Source organism: Peromyscus leucopus, chromosome 1, assembly GCF_004664715.2.
Source record: "Peromyscus leucopus breed LL Stock chromosome 1, UCI_PerLeu_2.1, whole genome shotgun sequence".
Classification (NCBI taxonomy): Eukaryota; Metazoa; Chordata; class Mammalia; order Rodentia; family Cricetidae; genus Peromyscus; species Peromyscus leucopus.
This window is the reverse complement of record NC_051063.1, coordinates 120,788,751-120,802,666: the sequence shown is the minus strand read 5'-3', so window position 1 is coordinate 120,802,666 and position 13,916 is coordinate 120,788,751.

Genomic DNA, 13,916 nt, shown 5'->3' with positions numbered 1-13,916 from the left:
ACCTCCTTTCACTGTCCCCACTGCCAGGGTGATCATGCCCCTTTCCCATGCTGTGCTGGGCTCTGCATATTCCTGATGCTGTGTTTTTCCTGTTCATCTGAATGTCCATCTTCTGCTCTGGATTGTGGAGACATTGAGAACAAGGCTGAGGTCCTCGTCTTCATGTCTCCTTGCATAACACAATGTCTGACACACAGCAGGAAGTCAAGCGTTTCTGTGTTGATCGAGTGTCGTGCCTGAGTGGCTGAATTCTAGTTACTAAGATGCTAATAATGACAGGGAGAATATCTGAGAGGGGAAGGACCATGGTGACTTTGATTTGGACAAGCAGAGTTCAGAACATCTGTGGGCCATAGAGAGTAGAGATAGCCAATCTATACACAGATGCAGGAACTGGACATCAGGAGAGAGACCTGGGATAGGGATAGGAATTTAGCATCATCTGTCATATTAGCCAGACATGGTGACATATGCCTTTAATTGGGAGGCAGAGGCAGGTGGATCTCTGTGAGTTCAAGGAGTTTGAGGCCAACTTGGTCTATATAGTGAGTTCCAGAACAGTCAGAGCAACATAACAGAGAAAACCTGTCTCAAAAAAGCAATATGTGGGACTGGAGAGATGGCTCAGAGGTTAAGAGCATTGACTGCTCTTCCAGAGGTCCTGAGTTCAATTCCCAGCAACCACATGGTGGCTCACAACCATCTGTAATGAGATCTGGTGCCCTCTTCTGGTGTGCAGACATACATGCAGGCAGAACACTGCATACATAATAAATAAATAAATCTTTTATAAAAAAAGCAATATGTATCATATTAACATTATATATATATATATATATATATATATATATATATATATATATATATATATATGCCCTGGAAGTTGAAGTCTGGTGAGGTCTCGGTGGCTGAACTCTGAACTCCAGCTCAGTAATGGTAGAGTCTGACTCTGAGAACCGTGGTGCAGGGAATCAGCCTGTGCTTCATCTTAGAAGGCCAAGTCGCACACTGAGTGTCTGTCACCTTGGTGAGCATCCTTGCCTTATTTGGAAGAGCAAGAAAACATTTCTAGAACCAGGTACCATTGTGCATTATGTCTGGTGGTGTTTTTCTTCTTGTTTCTGTTTTTAAATTTTCAAAAGGATTTATTTTATTTTATGTGTATAAATGCTTTGCCTACATGTGCACATATATATATATATATATATATATATATATATATATATATATATATAATAACATAGGAGTAGTAATGGGTCTTTGAAACCCCAGCACTCAATGGACCACAATAAAAGGGGCAATATAGTATCTAGTAGAGGAGAAAGTATGGTGAGGTGATCACCATCTATAATCCTAGTACTTGGGAGGTGGGACAGGAGGATAGTTCTGGAGGACCAGCCTCAGTTTCATAGCAAGCTTGAGATAAGCCTGATCTACATGAGATTCTACCTCAAAACAAAGAAAAAAGAAGAAAATTAAAAGCTCCAATACAGAAGCCAAGAAAAGGGGAGAGCCCATTGTTCATGTTAAGTCTTCATGGGCTTTGAAACAAAAAAAAAAGAAAGGGAGAGAGGGAGGGAGAGAGGGGGGAAAGGAGGGAAGGAGGGAGGGAGGGAGGGAGGAGAGAGAGAGAGAGAGAGAGAGAGAGAGAGAGAGAGAGAGAGAGAGAGAGAGAGGAAAATAAGCTTCAAGAACTTCTGGCAAAAATGCCTTTGGCCTCCCAACTACTTTGGCAGGAAAAATAGTTTTCAACAGCCTGTTGAATTAAATGGATTCCGTCCTAAGGTTCTAAGGAGAAATGTTTTGGGGTGTGCAGAGGACATAACAAATTGGTAGATCTGTTCAGTGACTTCACCCATGTCCCCAACCTAGTGCTAATTTGTACAGCCCAGAGTCCATTTCCCATCATTCAAAATCCCTGTGTATTTGAACGGAAATATAATCCATGTGTTCATGATTCATTCGCTCTTTATGTAACCAAATGTTGGGCTGTAGCTGTTTGATGTCCAGGGGGCCATCTGAACACTCTCTGCAGCCAGAGTCATAGACTGCCAAGGAAATTAGGAGGAGAGAAATCTTGGCTGGCCTCATCCAAAATCAGAGGCAGTCAGTCAGCAGGGAGACAAGAAATCCACTCTCCCAGCCACGTTCTCACCCTCAGATTCCAGACACTGGATGCTAAATGAGCCACATCAACAAACAGGCGATGCCTGGGAACCCAATATCATTATCTAACTCATCCATCATGTACATTACATCCAATTTTGATACTATAAAGAAAGTTTTCTTGGGAAAATTTGCTTATCACAGCCTAAGGATAAACCTGCTAACACAGAACAGGATCAAAGGAGAGAAACAAGATGTTATGATACATTTCAGAAAAGCAATATGCTGTTTTCCTCCCTGGAGGGCTGAGTGGGCTTGTCTTTCCCACAAAGCATTCCAAAGCATGGCACACTAGCAATAAGCCAATTCAACAGAATATTATAAGGCCATTAACATTATCTTCTCATGCTGTGTGGTGCTGGCACATGCCTTTAGTTCTAGCACTTGGGAGGCAGAACCAGGTGGATTGCTGTAGGTTTGAGGCCAGCCTGGTCTATAGAGTGAGTTCCAGGACAGCCAAGGCTACACAGAGAAACCCTGTCTCGAACAAAAACCAAAATACCAAAAATAAATAAATAAATGAAATTAGCTTCTCAGATTATTTTACAGAATGCTACAAAATATTCATAAGTATGAAACTGTATTACTTAATATGAATAATTATATATAGTAAGTAGAAGCTGATTTTTTAATCATGACATAGATATGATGTTTATTATATTAGTCAGCCCTGCCAAAGAGGAAACCAGGCTGTCTCCACCTTGTGTTTCCACCTTCTCAATGTAGTTCCTCAGCAAAAAGAAAGTGGAGAGTTATACCAGGGCGTAGCCATTGGTGAGTGGCCCATGCTCTGGTAAATATCCTACCGCTCAGGCTCATGTAAGCAGCGCTAATTAAACTCAGTGGGTCAGTGAGTGGGAAGGGGATGTGAGAGAAATGGGGAATGGTATGTATAAACAAATTATAGACATGTGAGATTGTCAATGAATAAGGAAAATATAAATGAAAGATTTCTATAAAATATTTATCAGTTCTGTGAGAGTGGCCTTATAGACCCAGACGCTACTTAAACATCCCATCACCTCTCAGCACTGTTACACTGGGAATAAAATTCCAAGATAGGGGTCAGAGAGGTGATTCCAAAGTGAAGGGCCTTGCTGCTCTTGCAGAGGACTCAAGTTCAGTTCCCAGCACCCGTGTTGGGCAATTCGTATCTGTAACTCCAGCTCCTGGAGATCTGACTCCCTCTATTGGCCTCCAAGAACATTGCACTTACATGCACAAACTTGCACACACACACACACACACACACACACACACACACACACACGAATTAATTTTTTAATAATTGAAAAATTCAATGTAAATTTTTCAAGCATAAACCATATTCACCCAACAATCACAAATTAATCTCAGCGTCCAGTGGTTTAACACAAGACACTGAATGCTCACACCAAGTCTGACATGAGTGTGGCAGTGGCTAGCTGGGACCTATCAACACAATGAGGCACTGAAAATTAGCAAAGCTTAGCCGGGTGGTGGCGGTGCATGCCTTTAATCCCAGCACTCAGGAGGCAGAGGCAGGCGGATCTCTGTGAGTTCAAGGCCAGCCTGGGCTACAGAGTGAGTTCTAGGAAAGGTACAAAGCTACACAGAGAAACCCTGTCTCAAAAAACCAAAAAGTAAAAAAGAAAGTTAGCAAAGCTTACACCATTTTCCTGTTTTTAGGCCATTTATTCCTTTTTAATCAGAACACTACAAGCACTGAAGCCAAGAGGTTACTCAGTAGCTTTGGGAGCATGATCCTTAAACTTGACCCTCTGCAATCTATATTCTCTGAGTGGATGGATCTCCAGAATCGTGTGTGTGTGTGTGTGTGTGTGTGTGTGTGTGTGTGTGTGTGTGTGTGTGTGTGTACTTCTCCTGCTTGAGTGGTCTCCATTCTCTGGAATTACCAGTTCCACCAACACTCAAGGTTCCTCCAGACCCTGTCTTCACATTCCTTTTTGATCTTTGCAACATTTGGATTTGGTAACTTATTTTAAGACATGCTGACATGCCTTCTCCTTTGCATTTCTGTTTCCATTCTTTCCCTAGACTGCCTGAGTCTCACACCACTGGCAGAAGAGAAAAGAGGCAACAGAGAGTCCAGTGAAGTGGGGAAGTGACAGAAGCCACTCACCTTCTGGCATACACAGAAGTTGGGCATCATCAGTCCTATCGCTAGGTTAAATCGAGAAAGGGATTTCCCTGCTGATTTTCTTAGACCACTTTTCCCTGGGTTGTCAAAAGATAGGTCCAGATAGTCAATTTCATGGTGCAATCAATAAACTAAAGAAAACACCTTTGGTTTCAGAGGCAGAGAGACTGGAGCCAAGCTCTGTTCCCACAGGGTAATGGGCAGGATGAGGAATTGGTGTAAGAAGGAAACAACCATTGTAATCCAGTGATCTTGATGTCCAAGCTGGATTCACCTCTCAGACATAGTCTCAGTGGGATCCTGCCTATGTAGGCTGGCAACAGCCCAGGTAAAGCAAACCCAAGCTCCAGCAAGATTAGAAACAGCCCCCAAGAGTTCCCCCAAAGTGAGCTGCTCTCCATTTTCAAGACCGGGAAGTTACAGCTTATCTAAGAAAAAGGTTCGGCTGAGAGCTTCCTAGAGGAGGTCCCTGCTACAAGGACAAAGTGGCCTATCCTTGAAGGCAGCCCCCACACCACTCAAGACCAAAGTGAAGCCAGGCCAAAGAGGGAACTGTAAGAAAGTATCAATACCTTGTGGGGCTGTTCCCTGGAAGACAAGGCCCTCCATGGACAGATCCTCTGGTTCAACAGAACTGGGAGGGGAGGGAAGGAATTCTGGGATCGTGTACATTGGTAACTGTACATGATGGGCTCCTTGGGACCACTTGGAAGGAGACGACAAAAGACAACCCTTGTTGCTATTAATTGGGTTTACATAAATCAGCAGTTAGAGGCGAGCCAAGGTTTCAGAACACTGGCGATGGCTGACTATGCCCCTGTGCCACCCCACAAAGAGTGAGGTATGCCCCTCTGCCTCAACCTACATGAAAGGAGCTTCAAAGAAGCACTGAGCAGCAAAGCTGGTGTACCCTCTCCGCTCTTGTTTCTCATGTGAGCAGGCCCAGAGCTGGTGCTCACTCCCACCTGCAAAGACTAAAGAGAGAAAATAAAAGGGACTATTGAGTTGCCACTTTGATGGCAATAAAAGAAGAAAAGGAAAGAAGGAAGGGAGCAAGAAACGAAAGTGGCTGCACTGGGAATTGGGGAACTCAAAAAAATCATTGACTATTTCCTGTAGACCAAATATGCAAGACTGTACTGTGGGCTCATCTTGAGCTTAGGTGGTGGGTAGTCTTGGGAAGGTAGGAGAGCTGGGTGGGCAGAGCACAGCAGCACAGGACTGCAAGAAGATGAGTGAGCAAATGACTGGACATGACGCTCAGTCACTTTTGACTGTAAACTGTAGCAGGCTTTCTTGTGGGCCACCAATCAGCTCCCAAATAAAGACACAGAGACTTAATATTAGTTATGAATGCTCAGCCTTAGCTTATGCTTGTCCTATTAGCTCTTATAATTCAGTTTAACTTGTTTCTCTTCATGTATGTTTTGCCTTGGGTTTTTTTTTTAACTTTCTTTCATTCTGTATGTCCTACTCTGTGTCTGGCTGGCTGGTGGCTACCTGGCTAGCTGGCTCTGGACACCTCTCTCTCTCTCTCTCTCTCTCTCTCTCTCTCTCTCTCTCTCTCTCTCTCACACACACACACACACACCTAGATTCCTCCTCCTATGTATTCTCTCTGCCTGCCAGCCCCACCTATCCCTCTACTGCCTAGCTATTGGCTGCTCAGTTTTTTTATTAGACCAATCAGGTGCCTTTAGGCAGGCAAGGCAGGACATCTTTATATAGTTAAACAAATGTAGCATAAACAAATGTAGCACATCTTTGCCTAGTTAAAGTAATATTCCATAACAGTAAACCCTAAGCCAAGTCTGTAAGAGAAGGAGATGATTCCAAGTAACTCACCCAAACACTCAAAATAGATTGGCCATTTGCCAAGACCAGAGAATACAGACGCTGGTCTTCTGTGAAATACCAAGATCAGAGAACTTAACCAGGTAGTCTAATCTCTTCTCCTTCCCTTAAGCTCCAACTCTAAAGCATCAGAAACTGCAGTGGGTGAGATGCAGGAGCAGATACAGCAGGGACTGAGACCAAAACTCAAACTCAACACCCAGTTTAAAATTTGATTACTACATGGGAAAAAATTGAGACAGCATCTTATGTATCCCAGACAGAATTCAATGCCATGATCCTCCTGCCCCAGGTGCCTGGGAGCTGCAATTTCAGGGCAAACGTATTTTAATTGAAGTGTTTAGGAGCATAAAGTAGTAAAGGGTTACGGAGGGGATAACCATCTTAGGAATCCATTCCTTGCTTGCTCCACCATGAGCCAAATAAGAAGAGGAACAGGAGAGTGAAAAGGTGTAGTAGCCAATGAAAGGGAGAGCTAGACAGAGAGGGGAGGACTGTGGATGTCCTGCACATCCCCATTGTGTCTTCCTCCTGAAAGCTCCCGAGACCCCACCTTCCCCGAGGACTGTCTTTTCATCCAGCCATGTAACAAGGCATAAACAGCAGGAAGCTGACATCCCGAGCAGCCCTACAAGTGACACTTGGAGAAGCGGACTCTCCACAGCAGGCTGGCACATCCTGCCTCCCAGATTTCACAGTAAGATAGTCCCAGCTACCCCCACTGTCTCCTTCTTAGTAAGGTACTTTTTATTAACTCCTTTATTCCTTGCTTCAGGCCATCTACCACCTAAGGGGTCAAGGTCACTTTCTCCTTTTTTCGTGTCTCAGCAGGCCTCTAATGTCCCCTATCTGCGTCCATCCCTGGCAGCCACTCTCTTCTGCTGATGTGCATAACCTATAGCACGGCCCTTCCAGAGGAAGCCAGGGACGTATGGAAGGGTGCAGAACCCGGGGGTCTCTCCTGCCGCTCTCTCACTCCGCCGTGAAAAAGACCAGATCTGAACTCCTTCCTCCCCATCCCACCGTCCCCCGAGCAAGCCAGGCAAGCTATGGACCCTGGCAGCTCAGCAAGGGTGGTGCTGCTTCCTGCCCGTCTGTGTAAAAGTACATTCAGGAAACATGACAGGTGTTTGGCAGATGTTCAGCCTCGTTCCCTTCAGCCAACAATAATACACCATAGAGACTATGCAAGGAAGGAGGGAGGAGGAGGCTGCCCAGCAGCGAGGACAGGCACAGGAGGTACCATCTCTGTCCCTCGAGGGTGGGAAGAAGGAAAGACATCTGTGTGTGACTCCATGTGCTGAGAGCTTGCAGCATAGTATGCCCAGTGTCAGGATTCTGGAGTGGAGCCCTGTGTAGGTCAGTCTGATCCATCAACTACCCAGGCAGAATACACACCCCAGTACCCAGGAAGCCTGCCAAAGCTGCATACATCTGAGTGGCCTAAAACACAGCCCAAGGTCTGCTGCCAGGCACACGGGGCATCTTAAATGACCTCCCCACAACAGCTAAATATTTCCCCAGTATTTACTGGGACAGATCTCCAGTCAACCTCTCTGGCTGTTCAGAATTAGTGTACAGGCTGCCTCTAAACACTATCCATCTAAGCTGGAGTAATGGGACAGGGAAACTGAGTTTCAGATAAACCCAAACAGCATATATATTCTCTTTTTTTTTTTAAGAATTGGTTAAAATATTAAGATATTTAATTACAAGGGGGCTATGAATGTAGTTCACCTCACAGGTCCAAGATTCAATCCCCAAGCCACAAAACAGGCCACAAAAAGCTCAATTGAAAAAGACTTTTATATAAGATGCACAATGTGACAGTTTGGGAGACACCACTCAGGCTGAATATTAGATGCTTCTAGAACACTCTTTTAGAAAGCTTGTCTTTTAAAAATATATTTATCCTTTCACAGTTTCATACATATATCCTGTATTAGTCTCTCATTTATTAAGAAATGCAAGTGGCCAATAAATATTTAAATTGATGCTCAATATCTCTGGTGATCAGGAAAATGAAAATCAAAACATTAAAACCCCATCTCACCCTGGCTAGGAATGGCTATTTAATTATGAACAGCAGTGCTGAAGTGTATGCCAAATAAACCCCTTTCTCCCCAACTTGCTGTTTGGTCATGGTGTTTCATCGCAGCAATAGAAACTCTAACTAAAACAACGTTCTTATGGGATTCCTAACAACGGGAATAGAAGGGTGTCTGACTCTTTTGTCTGCACTTGGGACCCTTCTCCTCCTACTGGGTTGTCACATTCAGCTTTGATATGACAGTTTGTGCCCAGTCTTATTGTATCTTGTTAGGCCATGTTCGGTGGATATCCATGGGAGGCCTGCTTTTTCTTTTAATGGAAACAGAAGAGGAGTTGATCTGGGGGAGAGGAGAGGAAAGGGTGGGGGAGGGACTGGGAGGAGAGGGGGAGGGGAAATTGTAGTCGGGATGTAATATATGAGGGAAGAATAAAAATTAAAATAAAATTTTTTTTAAAGATTTTGAAAAAACTAATAGAACTCCCACATGATCAAGACTGTACTACTTCTGAGTATGGACATAAAGGAATCACAGTCAGCCTGTAACAGGGACACCTGAACACTCACAGTTATTGCTGCACTCATCACATTAGTCATGGAATCAACCTAGGTGCACTTAAACAGATGAATGACAAAGGCAGAGGAGAACAGTGTAAGTCCAATGGTAGGTCCTGACGACGTAATGAATTCCAGGCCAGCCTCAGCTATACAGCAAGGCTGACTCAAAGACAGGACATAAAATAAAAGCACTGGAAGGAAGGAAGGGAGGGGGAGGGGCAGGAAGAAAGAGAAGGAGGAAGGGAGGGGGGAGGAGGGAGGAGGGAATGGGGTTGGAGAGAAGATCCAGTGGTTAAGAGCACTGACTGCTCTTCCAGAGGACTCGGATTTGATTCCCAGCAGCTCAAAACCATTTGACACCCTTTTCCAGCCTCTGTGGGCAAGAAACGCACATGAGATGCACAGACACGCATGCCAGCCAAACGCCCATACACTTAAAACTAAAATTTAAAAAATGCAAAAGAAAGAAAGTATGCTCTATCTACACAGGGGAGTATTGCTAGTGAGGAGGAATGAACCAGGTGGGATGTCTGCTACCTGTCGTAGCAGCACTTGGGACACTGAGGCATGAGCTTGAGGCCAGCCTAAGCTACAGCAGAAGATCCTGCCTGAAAAACAGAGAGAATGAAATTGTTCCATTTATTGGAAGATACATGGAACTGGAGATCATTATGTTAATAGAAATCTGGAAAACACAAAAGACGGTGTTTTGTTGTTGTTGTTGTTGTTGTTGTTGTTTTTCTCATATGTGGGGGGTGACCTCAAAGTTGAGAGACTAGAACTGAAAAGGGCTTAGGGGCAGAGAGGAGAGGAGAACACACTGGAAGGTAGGAATGGCAGTGTGGATACACTTTAATGAGGTAAATGCACGTATGGAAATGTTATGGTGAGACTCATTAATTTGGGCAGTTAACCAGTTAACGTATGTTAATAATTAAGAGGAAAAAAAGAAGAAAGTCCATCCTTTCATTATAATTCAAGGAATTGCACGATTAATTAAAATTAAATATTGTCAGCATTATTTTCCAAATTTTTCCATTAATGTTTTTAACATCAGCCACACACCCAAGTGTTTTGAATTATGCAAGCAGCCATTAGCAGTCCAAGACTCACCAAGCTGCATGATGCTTCGTGGAGTCTGAAATGGGCCACTAACAAAAATTCACAAGATTATTTGGCATTCACAGTGAGCAGGTCTGCTGAGCTGCAGAATGCACAGGAGGAATTAAATGTTTGGATTTATTCTTTAACAAATCAAAATTCTGCTCTGTACTGTGTTTCTTTTTTTCATTTAGAAAATAACTATTGAGGCTTTATTGTGGGATGTCTCACAAAAAAAAAAAAAGTTATCACAGTGCCATTCAAGAAAATGACAAGTTACAGTTAAATGCTGAAAAGCCAAGAGCTTTCATTGCAGCACTCCCAAATCAAGGATATTTTCAAATATATAATATATATATATATATATATATACCAAAAAATATACATATAAGCAAATTGATGTCATCCATGCTCTGTAGCTACACCAATCCTTTCCAAACCATATTCCAGTGGTGATTATGAACCTCAGAAGCAGTCTGGGCAGGGCTGGTGCATGTCTTTATTCCCAGCTCTCAGGAGGTAGAGGCAGGTGGATCTCTATGACGAGACCAGCCTAGTCTACAGAGTGAGTCCCAGGACAACCAAGACTACGCAGAGAAACCCTGTCTTGAAAAACCAAACATCAATAAATAAATAAATTAATTAAAATTAAAAGTTAAAAAAATAAAAATGAACCTTGGGAGCGTGCATAGAGCTTGTTCCTCATCTAACTGGAAGCTTGTATCCTAGCTCAAAGCATCTCTGTCCTCGTGCCCTGAGCCCCTGGGAACCACCCTTCTCTTCTCTGCTCCTTCTTTAAGACTCCACATGTGACAGTCACTGAATCTGTCCTTCTGCGGTCTACTCGTTTCACTTAGCACAGTGTTCTGGGTTCATCTATGTTGTCACAAATACTTCAGGTCCCACCATATAGTCCTGACATGATGGCTGCTCAGGTCGCTGCCCTTCATCGTTAGTCTCTGCTGCCCCAGAGTGGACTTTCAGCTGAAATTGTCTCTCAGCCCCCTCCCACTGCCTCCTTCTCTCTGGTTCATTGCCCTACAGGTGTGCGTCTTCCCACCCAGCTCTGATGATGTAGAGCTCCAGCTCCCTTCAAACAGCCCAGTGTGGACACTGGTCACCTCCTACCTGAGTAATCATGGAAGACCAACCATAGCATCCCTTTGAGCTCCCACCCCAAATGACCACCCATCCTCACAGTTTCACTGTGCAGACTGGGCACCGTTATGCATATTAAGCATTCAGCATCCTCCTTCGTCCTCTGTCAGTAGCAGGGCACACTCACAGCGGGTCTCAGTGTGTGACTTGAATGCACATCCAGAGTCAGACCCTTGAATACACCTCAGCATTTCCAAGTTTCAATACCAGTAGTCTGATCAATATCAGGATCTCTGTCTAAGAGACAACAGAGTTGAATAGTTGAGTGCTCGGGGATGGAATCCAGGCTGCCTGACACTCTCCTTACTGGTCATGTGACTCAGACTCCTCTAACCTATCTTGTGGACTTCCTGTTCTGCAATTTTCAAGTAATGCTGGTACCAGTCTCATAGGCTGTGAGGATTACATCGATTTCCCTGGGAGATAGCAGGCTACAAAGGGCCTAGTATACAGCAAGTGGTCAATAAATGTTTGATGATGATGGTGATGGCTATGACAACAATGCTCTACCCAGAGGACAGACACGAGTACTCCCTTCCTTGCCTTCAGGGAGATTACAGTTCAGCACAGTAGACAAAGAAACACCATTTTGATCCACAGTGGACGTTGGTGATGGAAAAAAAAAAACACCGATTCACATGCAGCGCCCGGCAAGTCTAGTCTCCTCACATTCTGAGCTTCCATTTACTACATAATGAGAAAAGAGCAAGGAGCGGCAATGGTGTGAGCCAAGCAATGTGCTGAACAGGGGCAACAGATGTCGAAAGGATGTGTGCGTGCATGCAGCTCCTCTAAGGAGCTCATAGTGATGTAGAAGAGAAACACATGCTAAAACTTAGATTTTGGTGGGCCTGGAGAGATGGTTCAGCAGTCAAGAGCACTTTCTGCTCTTGCAGAGGATGCAGGTTCCGTCTCAGTACCACCGAGGTAATGACCATCTGTAACTCAGTTCCAAGGGATTTGACACCCTGTTCTGGCCTCTGAGGGCACTGCACACATGGGGTGCACATACACACATACAGGCAAAGCACTCTAAAATAAAAATAAATAAAATATTTAAAAATTAGCATCAGGCCGGGCGGTGGTGGCGCATGCCTTTAATCCCAGCACTTGGGAGGCAGAGCCAGGCGGATCTCTGTGAGTTCGAGGCCAGCCTGGGCTACCAAGTGAGTCCCAGGAAAGGCGCAAAGCTACACAGAGAAACCCTGTCTTGAAAAACAAAAAAAAAAAAAAAAAAAAAATTAGCATCAGAAGGCAGCATGCAAGACAAGCAGAGACCGGCCCAAGACCAGAGAGCACCGAGAGCTGGTGGTGATGGGTGACAGGCAGCTGCAGCAGATGCAGAACGCCTCTCGTGCATAACCTTTCCCAGTGAGATGATGATGGAGATGGTGACATTGTAAGCTATGAGTGAATAGAAGTTCAAAGAGGTGCCCTGACCTGCCATAGCCACACCTCTAGAGGGGACCAGTGTCCTCACTGTTCACTGATCTCCTCCTTCCTCTCTAAAACATGCGGCCCACATTTACTCTTTTGAACAGCTCTGGGACGAGCTGGCTCTCAGGGGGGGAGAAGCAGAGGCTTGGTGAGAACAGGGCCCACGAGGGGCAGGTTTGGCTCTGGAGCTGCACATCATGAGGAGTCCTCTGGTTGGTGAATAGGGACAGCTCTGAAATATCCCAAGCTGTGCTTTAACTTGCAGCTTCATTACACACCCTCCCAAATCCGCTTAGAGCAGCTTTCACATACATATATGTGTCACATACCACATTTTTATAACTTAAAACTTTTAAAAGAAAACTTATGTTTTCCTCTTAACAGGGTGCTTTTTATGATTCTCTCCCTCTTAAAACATTCATTTTTGAAGCTGCAAAGCCCCACATTATTGAACATTAAGCCTAACTAATTGAGTCCTTTCTTGGGATTGACTTGTAAATGTTATTAATGTTGACATCTTGTGGCCACCATAGGTAACTGCATGCCAAATCAGAAGCGATGCCTGTTTGCTGAACTGCAAACTACTCTTGAACACACACACACACACACACACACACACACACACACACACACCACATACACACACACACACACAGACACACACAGACACACACACACAGACACACAGACACACACACACACACACACACACACACACACACGGTTCTACTGTTCCAAGTACTAGCAATTATGAAGCTGATCAGGCCCTACCTCCAAGTAACTACCTCTCGGAGGACCCGCCTCTGTCTTCCCCGAAGCTTTGTGAATCCCTTCCCTGACTGACTCTTTCCCCTTCCGGACAATGCCAGGCGAAGTCATTGTTCCCTGCAGGTTCTGACTCGCAGCGGCTCTGTCCTCTGCATGACACTCCAGTGATGGCAGGCACTGCTGTTGTCCTTAGAATGTGGTTTTCAAGAACTTCTTTGATCCTTGAGTGTTTGTTTAGTTTAAGTTTTTTTTTTAGTTTTTTTTTATTTTACAACACCATTCAGTTCCACATAATAGCCACAGATTCCCCTGTTCTCCCCCTCTCGCCCCCCGCCCCCTCCCCCCAGCCCACCCCCCATTCCCACCTCCTCCAGATCAAGGTCTCCCCCGAGGACCGGGATCGATCTGATAGACTCAGTCCAGGCAGGTCCAGTCCCCCCCTCCCAGACCGAGCCAAGCATCCCTGCATAAGTCCCAGGATTCAAACAGCCAACTCATGCAACGAGCCCAGGACCCGGCACCACCGCACAGCTGCCTCCCAAACAGATCAAGCCAAATGACTGTCTCACTCATTCAGAGGGCCTGATCCAGTTGGGGGCCCCTCAGCCTTTGGTTCATAGTTCATGTGCTTCCATTCATTTGGTTATTTGTCCCTGTGCTTTATCCAACCTTGGCTTCAACAAT